At 43.1% G+C, this 14,846-nt stretch overlaps 1 protein-coding gene across 3 annotated transcripts in view; it reads right to left on the bottom strand.

Annotated features, from left to right (window-relative positions):
* Positions 1-14,846, bottom strand: part of EPAS1 (endothelial PAS domain protein 1) — a 170,637-nt gene that overhangs the window by 62,761 nt on the left and 93,030 nt on the right. The gene's annotated exons all lie outside the window — the stretch shown is intronic.

Below are 14,846 nucleotides of genomic sequence, written 5' to 3'. Positions count from 1 at the left end.
ACTTTGGTACAGTCACTCACTCTCATATAACCTACCTCACAGGGCTGTTGTTGTGAGGATAAAAGGGAGCTATGTAAGCCACAAGAGAAAAAAGGATGGGATATAAATGCAATGTCATGAAAATAAATGCACACTTGCGTGTTTAAAATCACATGCTAATTTCTACATACAGGCATGCATTTACAAATAATTTACTTAATTTAAATAGAAATGCAGTGCAACACACATCAGCAGGGAGTGGTGTGACATGGGTGTAGTTCAGTCTGGTATGCTGGTGCTGATTGTTGAAGGCTATCCTCAAAGCCCTAGCCCTCTTATCATTCTTTATCTTTCAACTGGACTCAGACACCTTTCAAAAAGAGGACTGCTCTCTGTAAAAGAGACCACCCTACCAGGAACTGCTGTAGACAATGTAGGCTTGTTTTACTCTGCTACCTTTAGGAAAGCCAGCCTTTCCACAAACACTTTCTTTATAGAGCTGAGACCATAAAACAAGCAAGCTGCACTACCAAAACAATCCCCACCCTTTTTATATTCTTATTTAACCTGCCATCTGAAAGCAACACTGCACGGTGACTGTTGAGGGAGCTTTATCTCTCACTCCTTGGAATGGCACAAGGGACCAAACACACTATTTCTAGTTCCAGATTTTTTTTCCATACAAACTTGCTTAGAAAAGCTCGTCACTAGAGAATCCATCCTCATCACTTCTTCACCACCCAACAGACTAAGCCCTCATGAAAAAATACACAATACATAAGAACCTTAGAAAACCCCAGTGGCCCATCCAGCCTAGCACCATGCTCACTCAATGGCCAAGCAGCTGCCCACAGGATCCCCGTCACAGGACGGGTACAAGCTCTGCCTGCCCAAGCCCCTCAGCAACTGAGAGATGCAGGCACACTACCTTTGATAAAGGATGTAGCACATGATAGCAAGCCATGGATAGCTCTCTTCTCCATAAATTTGCCCAATCCACTTTTAAAGCCATCCAAACTGGTGGCCATCGCCACTTCCTGTGGCAGAGAATCCCACAGTTTGACTGTGTGTTATGTGAAGAAGTGCTTCCTTTTATTTGTCCTGAATCCCCCACCAATCAGCTTCATGGAATGACCCCGGGTTTGAGTGTTATGGGAAGAGGGGGGAAATGTCTTCTTCTCCACTTTCTCCACACCATGCATATTTATATGCAACGTAACAAAAACACAATATAGAATCACTAAAATACAACATTTAAAAACACTTCAAGAGCTGAAACATATAATCTTAACTTGGTGCACAAAAGATGAACATGCTGGTCCCAGGTGGACCCCAGTGAGGAGATCATTTTGCAGCTGAGAGGCCACCACTGAGAAGGCCACCACTCCCTTCTTGCCACATCCTGATTGCCACTGGAGAAGCACTCAGGGGAAGGAGTCTGATGTCAATGTAGTGCCTGGAAAGGTTATCCCAAAATCACTCGAGCCACAGCTCTCACTTGCATCAGCTGTGCACATGATTAACTGCCCTATGTTAATTCTGCCAAGAGTTGCTTTTGAAAATTGTGCCGTGAGGACAATGCAGCTAGTCCAAGAAGTTGATTATCCACTGACTATTTTTAAATTATTATTATGGAAAAAGAGCATTGTACTGGCACAAGGCATAACTTTGGGGATGGCTGTATAAGAGGGTAGGCAACAAAGCAGGTTTGCATCCATGGTGCAGCCCCTGCCACTGATCTTAAAATTCATAGTAGCAACAAAAATTAGAGGTTTGCTCCTGAATTTCAGTGGCGAACAGTGACAGAAGGCTAAAACTGACAAACTGCAAGCAAATGTGGCATAATGGTTAGAGCATTGGGCTGGGGACCTGAGAGTTTTGGATTCTAGTCCCTGCTCAGTCCTGGAATTCAATGGCTGACTTTGGGCCATACTCTCAGTCCAACCTACCTCACAGGGTTGTTGTTGTGAGGATAAAATGGAAAGGAAGAAAACCCTGTAAGCTGGCTTGGAGTCCTTGCAAGAGGAAGATAGGCAGGATATAAATGTAATGTAATGTATTATTATTAACAGTAGTAGTAGTATGCTTGAAAACAAGCTAAATAGGTCTTTTAAAGATTTCTGCAGTGGTATGCTCCCCAAATTTGGGAGTCAACCATGAAGCCCACTGGGAGGCGCAAAGCCATCAGCTCCCTGTCTCTGCCGGTCCCACCTTGCAGGACTGCAGTGAAGACAAAATGGAACAAGTCTACCTTGGCCAGCCTCATCTCCTTGAAAGCACAGCTGGATACACACATGATAAATCCATGAAACAGCCTTACAGACGTCACCAATGGTACAGAGGGTGTGAGTGGAAGTCAAATCAATTCCCTCAGAGCACTCAAACACAAGGTCATCCCACTGAAGGCCAGGAAGTTCAGAGCAAACAAAAGGAAGCTCCAGTAATGATAATCAGGTCATTGCCACAGGATGTGGTAATGACCATAGATGTTTTTCTAAAAAGCGCTGCATTGCTGCTCACATCGTGGATGGCTTTAAAAAGCATTGCCAGTTTTAATGGAAGACAGCTCTATTATCAGTTATCAGCCCAATCAGATCTTGTTTTTAACCCTCCACTTCAGAGAATGACTAGATACTGGGGACAAACAGTGGGGGTGGGGGGGGGGGTGGACCGCTATCCTCTACTGGGCCTGGCTTACTCATTTCCTAGGGACATATGGCTGAGCACTGCTGGAGACCGAGGGCCACACTGGGAATCCAGGCCAATGTAGTCAGCTTTGCATTTTAGTCTCAGTCTCCATTCACCAGATGACTTTTGGTCTGCACTGCCTCTCAGTCTAGCCTACTTCACAAGTCTGTTGTGAGACAAAATGGTGAGAAGCAAGCCCATGTGAGCCACCTTGAGCTCTCTGCAAGAGGCAAAACAGTGGGATCAAGATGTAATAATAAACAATACAGAGCTTGCTGTCATTCTTGGGCTTGGCCCATTCATACGTAAAGTCAGGAATTCTTGGGCCATTCATACATAAAGTCAGGATGTATCCTTCCCACACCAATTTTCCTTCTAAAATAAGGCTCCAAAGGTTGGGCTGTTGCCTAACGTTACTGTAACTTAAGCCTTATTTGTTTCAAAGGGTCTGCTTTAAGTAGGACAACACTGGATGCAGCTCTATGTGTAACTGGAGAAGTCACATTGTAAGACAATTATCTTGCAGTACAAGGGTCCCAAAATTTTTATTGAGGCAAGAGTGGGAATGCTGTTCAGTCATTCATTCATTTCTATACTGCTCCATAACCAAAGCTCTATGAAACTGCTGAGGGAACCATTACAAAATTTATTTATTTAAAACCTTTTAGACCATCCCTTACTGAAGTCTCAGGATGGTTTAACAATACAAAATGTAAAATAAAACACAGTGTCGTAAAAATTCAACTGACAATAAACCCCATTAAAACAATCAGATCTTAAAACACTGGGAAAATAAAAAGGTTTTAGCCTGGTGCTGAAAAGAATAAAGAATAAAAATAGCTCCCACAGAGGATGTAGCTAGTCACATAATGGCTGCCACTGTGGCCTGGCGAGACAAAAGTCAGCTAAAGAGGCTGAGGAAACAGAAAGAGGGAGCCGAGAGACTGGGAGGGAGAAACAGCAAGGCAAAGGAGTAGAGAGGAGGGAAACAGCAAGGGGAGGTGCTAAAACAGGAGGGAAAAAAGATGGCACTGACATTTCCCCAAATTTTTAATTTTTAAAAAATGCTTTTCAAGGGAGTAAGGTGTGGAGAGCTTTTTGGGAACCACTGGGGGTCCCTGCTGTTGCCATAGTGCCAATGGGTGCTGAACTGGGGATCACTTAGGGCCAACCAGACAGTTCTTAAGAGAGCATCAGCGATCAGTTCTAATATGAAACTAACCCAGGCACGACGCAAGTATTCACTCTGGCAAGAGTATACTGAAGGACATGTTGCACCCCTGGGAAGGAAATTGGCTTGCAGGGAAATCCAGAAGGGAAAAACCTTGTTTGCAAACACATGAGCCAGGCTGGCCCATCCATTATGCTGTCTGAGAAGAGTCCTAAGGAGCCTCCCTGCCCATTCAACATACAGAGGTCAACTGGCTGGATCTACACCACACTGACAACAGGACAACCACCTCCACAGCATGGTTAGTGGACTAGCTGAGGAGGCACATGAAAGGCCTTGGGTTCGGGCAGCACTGTCCTTCCAAACATGCCCCATTTCGATTGCTCCCTGGCCAGTGCCTGCTTGGAAAGGTGCTGCCATGCTTGTCCTATGAGCACACTGGTGCAGGTGCATACATGGGGCCTCCTGGGGGCCCGGCCTGGTCTGCCTCTCAAGGCCTTCCTGGGCCGTGCTGGGAGGTGCCTTGTGAGATGGCCAGGCCAGCACTGCGCAAGATGGCTGCTGTCTGCAGCACATCCTCTGGGGGAACAGATGGAGAGGGCTGAGACCCCCCAACCAACATGCTGCTGTGGGTGGCCACTTCACCCTGCCTGACTTTAAACTGAGCCATGTGTGTGAGCACCACAAAAAAAGAAACATGAAAGATTTGAAGAAGCAGGGAAAATGGTTGAATAGAGATTCTCAAATAACTGTTGGAACCATTGTCATGGAGCTTAGTAAACTCTAGTAGAGAAGGAAACAGATTGCCCATTCATCCAGCTTTCCTGTGGTCAGGTTCAGAAAACAATGATTATGGCACCCAGATAATATTCTAATTGTGTTTTGTAAGAAGTGCTACATATATGGCACTTCTTCCAGAGAGGAATATTATGAAAAAGGCATTACTTAATGAAGGTCATAGAACAGTAGAGTTGGAAGGGGCCAGAAGGTCATCCAGTCCAACCCCCTGCTGTTGCAGGACACCAAGTTACACCATCCCATTCAGATGGCTGTCCAGTTTCTTTCTGAATGTCGCTAGTGTGGGAGAGCCCAGCACCTTTCTAGGTAGCTGGCTCTGCTGTCGCATTGCTCTGACAGTGAGAAAGCTTTTCCTGATGTCCAGCCTGAATCTGGGTTGTCGTAGCTTGACTTGATTATTCAAGGTATTTCATTTGTGGTTTACATTTAATGATGCAAAGAGATAGCCACGAAGATATATACTCAGAATGATGGCAAGTTGGTTTTAAAGAGAGCCAGTGTGGTGTAACAGAGTGTTTGGCTGGAACCCCGGAGACCCAGGTTCTAAACCCCACTCACTGGTGACTTTGGGCCAGCCATTTGCTCTCATCTTGACCTACCTTACAGGGCTGTTCTGAGGATAAAATAGAACAGAAGAGGATTGTGTAAACCATATTGAGTTCTTTGCTGGAAAAGGTGGCATTTAAGTATAATAAATAAGTAAATAAACAAAGAAACTTAAGGACATATGATTGTACCACAGCACTGAATTATGCATGTTTGCCTCTCTTGAAATAGGGTCACCAATAGACTAAGGCAGCTTATAACGCTAACACAATAACTGTATTGTACCAAGTCAGATCACTGGTTCCATATTATTATCAGACAGTGGCTCTCCGGGGTTTCAGACACAAGTCTTTCCCAGATCTACATGGAGATGCTGGGGATTGGACCCAGGACCTTTTACTTGCACAGGATGTAAACTATCACTGAGCTGTGGCTTTTTTCTAATTGGAGAGATGCAGATCTTAATGTCCAATATGGTGGCAACTTCTCAACTGAGTCCAAGATACAATCGCAAGTTGAGCAAATGATCTGCAATGCATTGGCATGTGGCACAGGAAACCATACCATATCTTTGAAGTTGATTGAACATCTGCGCAGGAATCCAGAGGTCCACCTTTATTCCCCCTATCCTGGACAGTGCAGAGCATCCTCCAGGCCTTGCACTGAGTCCCCACTTAGTTCAAAGAGAACATGCTGTCTTCCAAAAACTATTCTCTATAGTTTTGCTAACAGAAAAGGTTATCTTGTACCTTTTTCAGTTATGTAGAGTCAAATAAAAATGCAAATTACCAATGCCCAAACGTAGCCTTTTAAGGAAAAATGCCTAGCATAAAATTAAAAGAAATATTCTTTTATGCTAAAAATAACCTTTGTAAACAAGCTCTGATTGATTCCCACTGTCAGGATGTGCAAAGCTCCAAAGGGCTCAAACATGTTTCCGCAGATGTTTGCTCACTTCCTTTTAGTCCAATTTCTTGGAATGTGACTGAGAGCTTCTAATCAAGAGTCTTTTTTTGCAAGAATGAACAATGTAGGTGAGACCCAAATCCAAAAGCACCCAATCCAACAAACATACACATATACATTCATTTATGCATAACTTGGTTTGTTCAAATAATGTCACTTCATAACATAAAGGATGCATCAAGATATGCACTTGCAGTGATAGGATCAAGAGGTCTAGTAAGCAGTGAGGAGAGAGAACTGATATCGACCATCGGTATTTGTAAGTTGTAATAAAACAAGTTTTCCATAGTATAAACCCAATTCCAGGGCTTTCTGTACTGAAATAAATGGCGTGTAATTTTCATCCTGGAAGCAGGAAACAACTCATTATCTTAAGCACTGCTGCACATGTAACTGAGATTTAAATAGATAGGATTTCATTTGCCCAACAAGTGTAGTCCAGCTTTCTGTTGGTACCATGGGCAACCAGAAGCCTCTGGGAAGAGCACAGGCAGGACATGAGCGCGACAGACATCCTCTGCCGCCGCCGCTGCCCAACAAGTGACACTCAAGAGGCAAGCAGCCTTTGAAACCGGAAGTTCTACACAATCAGTATAACTAGTTTTGGTTTTCAATTTCATGCGCTGGAACTTGTCTATTTTTTCCTAATTAAATCTGTGGTCCTATTCAGATGACCATCAAAACCATGGTTTAGGTGATTGGGAATGAGTCACGGTGAGCCTTGACCCTGCATACTCCCCCTCATCCCTCTGCCTTTCAGTTTAGGATGCATCTGGAGAGTAGCTGCAGCAGACAGTCTCAAGAATGGGCAAATGTCCTTTAGTATTTGGCTTCCAAGTCACAGAGGTAAGTATCAGCATCTTGAATATGGCCCAGAAGAAAGCAGGTGGATAGTGGAATGCCTTCTAAATTTGGTGTAGCTGGCTGGGAAAGCTGGGAGATGTAGGGTTTTCTCTGCCTCAGCATGCACAGGGTTGCAATCTTAGCTGCATAAACCCCTCCCAAAGGCAGCAGGTAAGGAGTATACTCAAACTCAGCCAGTCATTCCTCATATCCACATTTTGATCATGATGATCCTGCGTGTGTAGTTGGAATTAAGCCCCACTTTGTTTAAGGGCTTTCTTCCAAGTATGTGAGCACAAGCTTGCAACGTTAGAAATGTCTTCCAGTTTTGTTTTGTTTTGTTTTGTTTTCAACTGCCCATTCATTTGCACAGAGGCAGAGTCCAACACAACTGAGAACATCAGAGGAAGCAAAATTTATTAATTGGGCTATTCTGGAAGTATGCCTGTTGATCCAATATGCACAACATCTGAATAGATTACAAAACTGGAAGTGTGTGATATTCCTGAAAAAACTGAAAAGGTATTTTTCACCTCCCTCCTCCCATCTTTCTGGCTTGGCTGATTACTTTGCTCAAAACAAACTCGAGCCATCTCCCTTGCTGTCTCCCTTTTCTGGAAGAACTTCCTGGCTGTTTCCTTCTATTTCCTATTACTTTTACCATCTATAGCCACAGAAATAGCTCACCAGTTTCCTCCACCTGCTCAAGAAAACAGAAAAGGGGGAGGGTAGAGAAACTTTTTTTAAAAAAGCCTCTCAAGTGTAAGTTTTGCTAAGAATGGTCTACAGGAAAAATGGTCGAGACAGCTTTTGTTTGTTTTGTCCAAGCTGAAGCGGCTGGCATCCTCTGGGCCTTGTTGTGCATTCTTATAAGTTAATAGCCTGGCGCAAGTCTAACGCTGACTCCTTACAAACCAGTTTGCAATTGCAGAGCACACCCTCCTCTCCTGCCCAGAGTTCTACCCTTTCCATCATTATCCACACTTAAGCAATACATGTAAACAATGGTTAAAGCTGACAAGAGAAGTATCTAGACTAAAGAGAAGGAAGGCATGAAACAACCCTCCAGAAGCTGATTCCGGATGTGCAAACCATGGTTTTCAGGGAACCACCAGTATGTGTCAGCACTGTATGACAAGAATTTTAAGTACATGCAAGATACTGATCAGGTTTCAAACAGCACAACCACGAAGGGTTGAGCAAGGGTGTTGGTGAAATGTGGCTATCATCTTGCCTGAGCCCAGCCTAGATAACAAACCATGGTAAACCTACCCCACCAACAAACCGAACAGAAGGGGGCATTTCCCCCTGGCAATCAGATTTGTCTGGCAGATCCTGCCAGGTCACAAATGATGCAGGCTTCTACTACAGCCGAGTGCTGTCTAAGACCACATTTGTTCTACCAAACTTCAGCCTAGTTGCTCCTCCTATTTAACATATTTCTCTACATGTATTGTGCATTCATGACTCCTCACTCACAGTAGTTTATGGGTGCTTTACACAACATCCTCTTCCTTTGGGGCATCTTTTGTCCTTTGAAATCATTTCTGAGATGTTTTGATTTTCTGAGATGGAAAGTATGATATTATTAGAAAATGGTGGGATTAAATGTATCGAGATTATGCAATTCCAGTACAGCGGAATTTATGCAATTCCGGTGCAATTAGAACATACAGAAAAGCGGAGAAAAGAAACACCCGATAAAACAAAAACACAATATTAATTCCACAAAAAATCCGGAAGCAGAAGGCTCAGTAAAGTGATGATTTAAAAACCCCATGCAAACAAGCTGAACAGCCATGCTGTATCTGTAATGTTCATACCTGGGCCCTGCACATCACTTCATGCAGGAAAATAAATGCCTGTGTTTGTGCCACAACTGTTGGCTATGCCTCTCTGAACAAGCACAAGGACAAAACATGGCTCCTTTCACCTTGCTTATCAGAATGCAATGGATGTTCCACTCATTTGGCCAATCACCAGAGTTGCCCTTTTTCACCTACACCCCACTTCACCCAATCAGCCAAACGGTTACCCTAACTCTCCCCAATCTGGCACCCTGGCACATTTTGGATTACTACCCCTAGCACTCCTGGCTATTGCTAGGTTCTGGGAGTTAAACTCTAGAAAGCACCAGTTTAGCCAAAACTATAATATGCATTTACATGACAGGAAACTAGTCAGTAAATGAGCGTTTCCCCGTAAGGGCGCCGTTCCTGGGTGGGTGAAGTCTCCCATCTGTGAGTTCATTTAATGTGTTTTAAAATGTCTTCCACTCACACGGTTTACAAAAAAACTCTTTAAAAAGATAAAATATCCAAAAAATGCTGAAAGGAAGCATCTGATGTACAGACATTGCAATAAAACAGAAGAACCCTCTTATTTTGGATAATCAAGAGACTTGTGGAACATTACAAACTAACAGATTTACTAGTTTTTAAGGTCCCACTTGTTGCCAATTTGCTTTTTGACTTTGGCACCATGGCCACTCCTCTGGAAAGGTGATCAAGGGATGCCATTAAATCACTGAGCAGGCTAAAGGACAATTGCAGAGGAGCCAACCAACCCTCCTGGGGGACCAATCAAAGAACCAGGTCGCCATTACATAAAAGGACCTGTCCGGAGTCTTTGCCAGGTGCACATTTCTTAATTTCTGTCAATCAGTCCATTTTTAAAGGCACTGGAAACTTATGAATAGTGTGCATTTGTATTTGTATTTGTGTGTGTGTGTGTGTGAGAGAGAGAAAGAGAGAGAGAGACTGGGGTGGAGTGGCGTGGCATGGAGTGGAGTGGAGTAGGGGAATGACTGATCAAGTAAACTATGCAGAAAATAGGAACAATATTCTGCAGCTATTGTTCCCATCCACTTCCTGCAGTCTCAGCCAGGCCACCAGACCACCAGGCTCAAGGCTTCCTTCCCAGCATTCTCATACTGAGCAGCCTACTGTGAAAATCAAAGGGAAACAGGTTACTAAGTAAAGAAGGAACCAGAATAAAGCAATGCTTGGTATGCTGCATTCTTTTGAACTCCGGGCTATGGGGCTCGCACTTCCTATTATGAAATGATACAAAAGACCAAATTCAGACCTTTAGATGGCTTCAGGGAAACGTGAGTTTTGAATATAAAGCTCATTCTAAAAATAAAATAGGATAATTTTAAATAGCTTCCCTCATGCTGTTTTTCCTCTCAGAAATACAAAGTGAATTGTGGTGTTTCAGCCAACAACTTTTATCAGGTAAAGAAGCAACCTGGGCTTGACATTTATTGTTGTTGTTGATGCTCTTGTTGATCATCATCATCACCACCACCATCAAAATGTCATTTATATATCACTGAATGGGCAAAGCTGCCTGGGTGGTTTACAACAATTCAATTATTTTTACTTCATGGTAAAGGTTATACTAATGTTGAATTTTTGATACATCATATTTGCCAAGCTATTTAATAAGATCTTTTAATATTTTGGTCTGTGATAAAAACACACATACAGCATGGCATGCTTCTAAGGCTCCAAATGTCAATTACAACAAACAGCTTGTAACTTGAAGGTTCCTTCTTTGTTTTAAATAAAAAAATAACTTAAATAATCAGAATGTCTGTAAAAAACAGTGAGACAAAACAGGAAGGCAAAGGCCAGGGACAGGATAAAATAAACCTGGAAATAATAAAAACGTTTTGACTATTTCCACATTTGTTGTTCTAAGGGGCGAGCTACTTACTTGGCTGATCCTATTTCATTTAGGCTATGACCCTATACATACTGACTGGGGGACATGGGGAACTGTAGGCTCCCTCACCTTATCTAAATGTGCACAGAATTTGCCCTTAACAAATGTCAACTGAATTGCTTAAGTCAGCTTTTCTCAATTCTTTTTTTTTTTTTTTTTCAGACTTAAGCTCCATGCAGATATCATGCATCTTTGCAGAGTGGTAAGGATGGGAAGACCTAGAGTTGCCTTGCCAAAGCCACAACACTTCTGCCCCACTCCCTTCTTATCTTTCTTGACATCCTCCTCATACTAGATGCCAAATATGAACAGTGTGGCTGCAACAAAATTTTGCAGTGCTGAGAGCGCCTCTTCAGGATTCCAGCCCGACAGCTATGTCCTTTCCCAGGAAATTCCGTTCCACTCTGCTGGTGCCACACCTCCATACTTTTTGTACTTCTGCAAAATTCAGGCTTGCCCCAAGCCTGATGATGCCTTCTTCTACTTCATGGCTTGTGTTGTTTTGGCTACGTAAGATTTGCCCGCTGAAAAAGTCTGGCACTTTGCTCTGGGGGCTAGGGAACTATTTGCATAAAAATCACCACGTGCCAATCATTGAGATCTACACAACTGTTACCCATAAACCTCATTTCTATAGAAAAGCATCTCACCTGCAGTATGTGTGTGAAGTTCTATGACAAAGACTGCCTGAAACCCAGTCTGTTCACTCAGGTGCTATTTTAAATGTTTGCTTCTGTTCAGTAATGGTTATGCCTTTACTGTTATGGGGCAATGTTATGACTGTGACAGAGAGTCTAGATAGCCAGAGCATTTTTCAGAATCCCGGCTCTGACCTCAGAAGCTTCCTCCAGGGTTGGAGCTGGGGCTCCAAACTCGGAGTGCTTCCATCTTGCCCTCACAACCAGCATGGAAAAAGGGGAACCTCAGAGAAAGGCTTTGGGAGGCAGTGAGAGGAGGAGGAGCGGGAGGAGACAGACAGACTCTGGCAGCACAAAGAGTCGTCCTGGTGGTACCTTGCTGTCATTCAGACCTGCTCCAAAGCCAAACATTTAGATGGCTGAAAACAGCAGTCTCACTTCTGTGTAAAGGCGATTTTCATGTCTGAACCTCCCATTATGCATAATCCTCTTGAGTTTGGTGGGCGACGGGCAGCCTCGTTGGACTGTGCACATAATACACTGTTTTAACCCATTCTAATTATGTCTGCAAACCACCCTGAGTGCAGGGTAGGAAAAAGTGAGACACGAATCTAAGAAAGAAAGGAAGGAAGGAACTGATAAGGGAGAGCAGACTGCTGTTCAACCTGAGGTTGGGGAGGACGAGCTTTCCTTGGGAAGAGGGGTTTCTGTGTCTGCTACAACAATACTGGCCCTCTGCTTCATGCAAGTAAAATAAATATTAAATATGGGGCTTCCATTTAAAAGGTGACATGCTTCTCTACACTCCCAAATCTCAGTGACCCAACTTCTGGGAATGGGGGGGGGGCATAGAAAGAATAAATTACTCTGTCCAAAATTACTCTCAAATTCCTGGCCTCAACAATTAGGAGCTACTGAGGGAAGTTTTGAGCCATTAAAGAATGGGTGGAACACTTTGTTTCTTTGAAGGTCCAGTGACCCACATGCAAAAATCTGCAAGGTACCAGTGTCACTGTTTGACAGAGCCAGTGGCACCAGGAGATGGAGACTTTTCAGTACCTGCTTCAAGGAATTTTTAGCTGTGTGCTATCTCTCCCTGTGTGTCTGCAAGCTCTTATACTCCTCTGTCTCCTTGCTGCACCCCTATTTCTCTGTCCAATTCCTCATTTTCAGAAAGTAACAAACATCTACAGTTCCACCTTCCAAAGCAGCCTGTTGTTGCACTCTAGCAAATAGGAAAAAGGGAAATGGGGAAGAGGAGAGAGAAGGAACATCAACTTGTCATTCTGGCCCAAGACATATTCTTTGCCTGGTCCTCTTTGCAAAACTGTTATTGAGTAAACAGTATAGGAAGCGAATGAGACAAAATATATGCAACCTAATGTGCAATATAATATACAGGCAGTCACCGGGTTAAGAACAGGTTCAGGTCCATCTTTAAGTCAAATTTGTATGTAAGCTGGATCACATATAGTTGGCCTTCCATATTTGTGGGTGTTAGAGGCACAGGACCCCCGTGAAAGAGGAAAAACTGCAAATATCTCCCTACCACCTCCCCACAACTCACCAATGCCTCTTCTTTGCTGCAAGGAAATGATGGAGAGATTTCCCTCTCTGGATGGGCAGGGCAGGAAGGCATGCTTTGGAAGCATCCCTCTTTCCCCTCTCACTTCCTCTCTCCCTTTGGTGATGATGATTTCCCACGGTAATTTTTAAAAAATTAATAGGTTTTATTGCAGTTTGTTTGTAAGTACAGGTTGTTCGTAACTTGGAAGTTCATAATCTGGGACTGCCTGTACAGGAAAAGTCAACATTCCTTCCCCCTTCCAGCGTCACTTCAGACTATGGCCTGGATCCACATTAAGGCTGCAATCCCATTAAACTCAATTAGGTTTCCTTTTGAGTAGATATGTATAGGATTGTCCTCTTAAGCTCCTTCTCCACTGAAATCTATGGGATTTGTGTCAAGGCTTACTTGTCCCACTTATTTCAGTGGGTCTCAACTGAGCTAATGTAGCCTGGATCCAAACATGCAGATGTTTTTATCCTAGAAAAAGCCAATGTTCTCCATTATTTATAAACAGATTCCATGACCATAAAGATATCACACCAGTCATGCATGTTTTGAGCCCAATGATTTCCATGGGCATTATGCATGCATGAACAGGTTAGGTATGAGCTCATTATGTATGATACATTTAGGAAATAAGGCAGATACAGCCCTGACATAACATTTATTTGCTATTCTATCCTAACTTTTTCCATTTCAAAGAACTCAAGGTAGCTTACATAATTCTCCTCCTGCTATTCATTTGAATTTACCTTGATCTTATCACCTCCTCCTCCTCCTCCTCTTCCTCCTTTTAATCCCAAACCTATAAGGTAGGCTAGGTTGAAAGTCTGTGACTGGCCCAAAATCACCCAGTGGGCTTCAGCTCTTGATGCATAAGAAATATGTGCTCCACTCTCAGATAACAAAGCCTCCTAAAATATCTGAATGTTCTTAAAGATGGGATTATCTATTTTCATCCTTGCTTGAGGTTCTAACCAAGATCAACATGGACCTAGAAAACCTTAATCAACACAAAAGATGTCCATGCCTTAGTGAAATACATTCTGGGCAAATGGAACTTGGCAGGAGGTTTAGTAAGGCCATGGTAACAGCTAAGCGTGTTATTCTACAGCACAGGAAAGCAAACAAAACCACAAATATACACAACTGGATACAAGATCTATTGACCTTAGCTACTCATGGAAAGCAACATTACACCAAATTGCTAAAAGAAAAGAAAATTCCATTAATAGGGGGAGATTTCTTTGAATGGGCCAGAGTTTCAACAACTGGGCTTTTTTAAGCTTAGGCGAAAAGAAGACATGATAAAGGCATTTGAAATTATGCATGGTGTGCAGAAAGTGGTAAGTTATTTTTCTTCCTCTCCCTTAATACAAGAACCCAGGGTCACCCCATGAACCTGATTGCTGGAAGTTTCAGGACAGATCAAAGCACTTCTTCAGACAGTGCATAGCTAAACTATGGCATTAACTACAAGTAGAGATGGCCACCAATCTGGATTGCTTTAAAAGGAGACTGGATAAATGCATGCAAAAGAAGACTATCAATGGCTACTAGCCTTGTCCATTATCAGAGGTGGTAATCCTGTGTACCCCGGCTGTGGAGGAGCTTGGATAGGTGGAATTCTTGTATCTGTCCTGCTTGAGGGACCTTTTGGGTAGCTGGTTTGCTAGACAAGATAGATGACTGGTCTGATCCAGTATGGATTTTCTTACATAAATGATATGCAGAATAATGTGATCCTTTGCAAAACCAGGCCTTAGAAAGAGACGTATATGCTATTAAAGACGTCTTTCTCTTATGAAACTATTCATTGTGTTAGTTTTTGCTTAATAATTTTACTTGTATACACGGAACCTTTCTTCTTTCAGGACAATATGACAAGGGGAAGGAGGGGAAATGGCAGTGGGGCGGG

The sequence above is a fragment of the Varanus komodoensis genome, unplaced genomic scaffold, assembly GCF_004798865.1.
Source record: "Varanus komodoensis strain SLA01 unplaced genomic scaffold, ASM479886v1 scaffold2, whole genome shotgun sequence".
NCBI lineage: Eukaryota > Metazoa > Chordata > Lepidosauria > Squamata > Varanidae > Varanus > Varanus komodoensis.
Note: the sequence above shows the minus strand (reverse complement) of the source record. Positions and strands in the feature narration are given on the sequence as shown.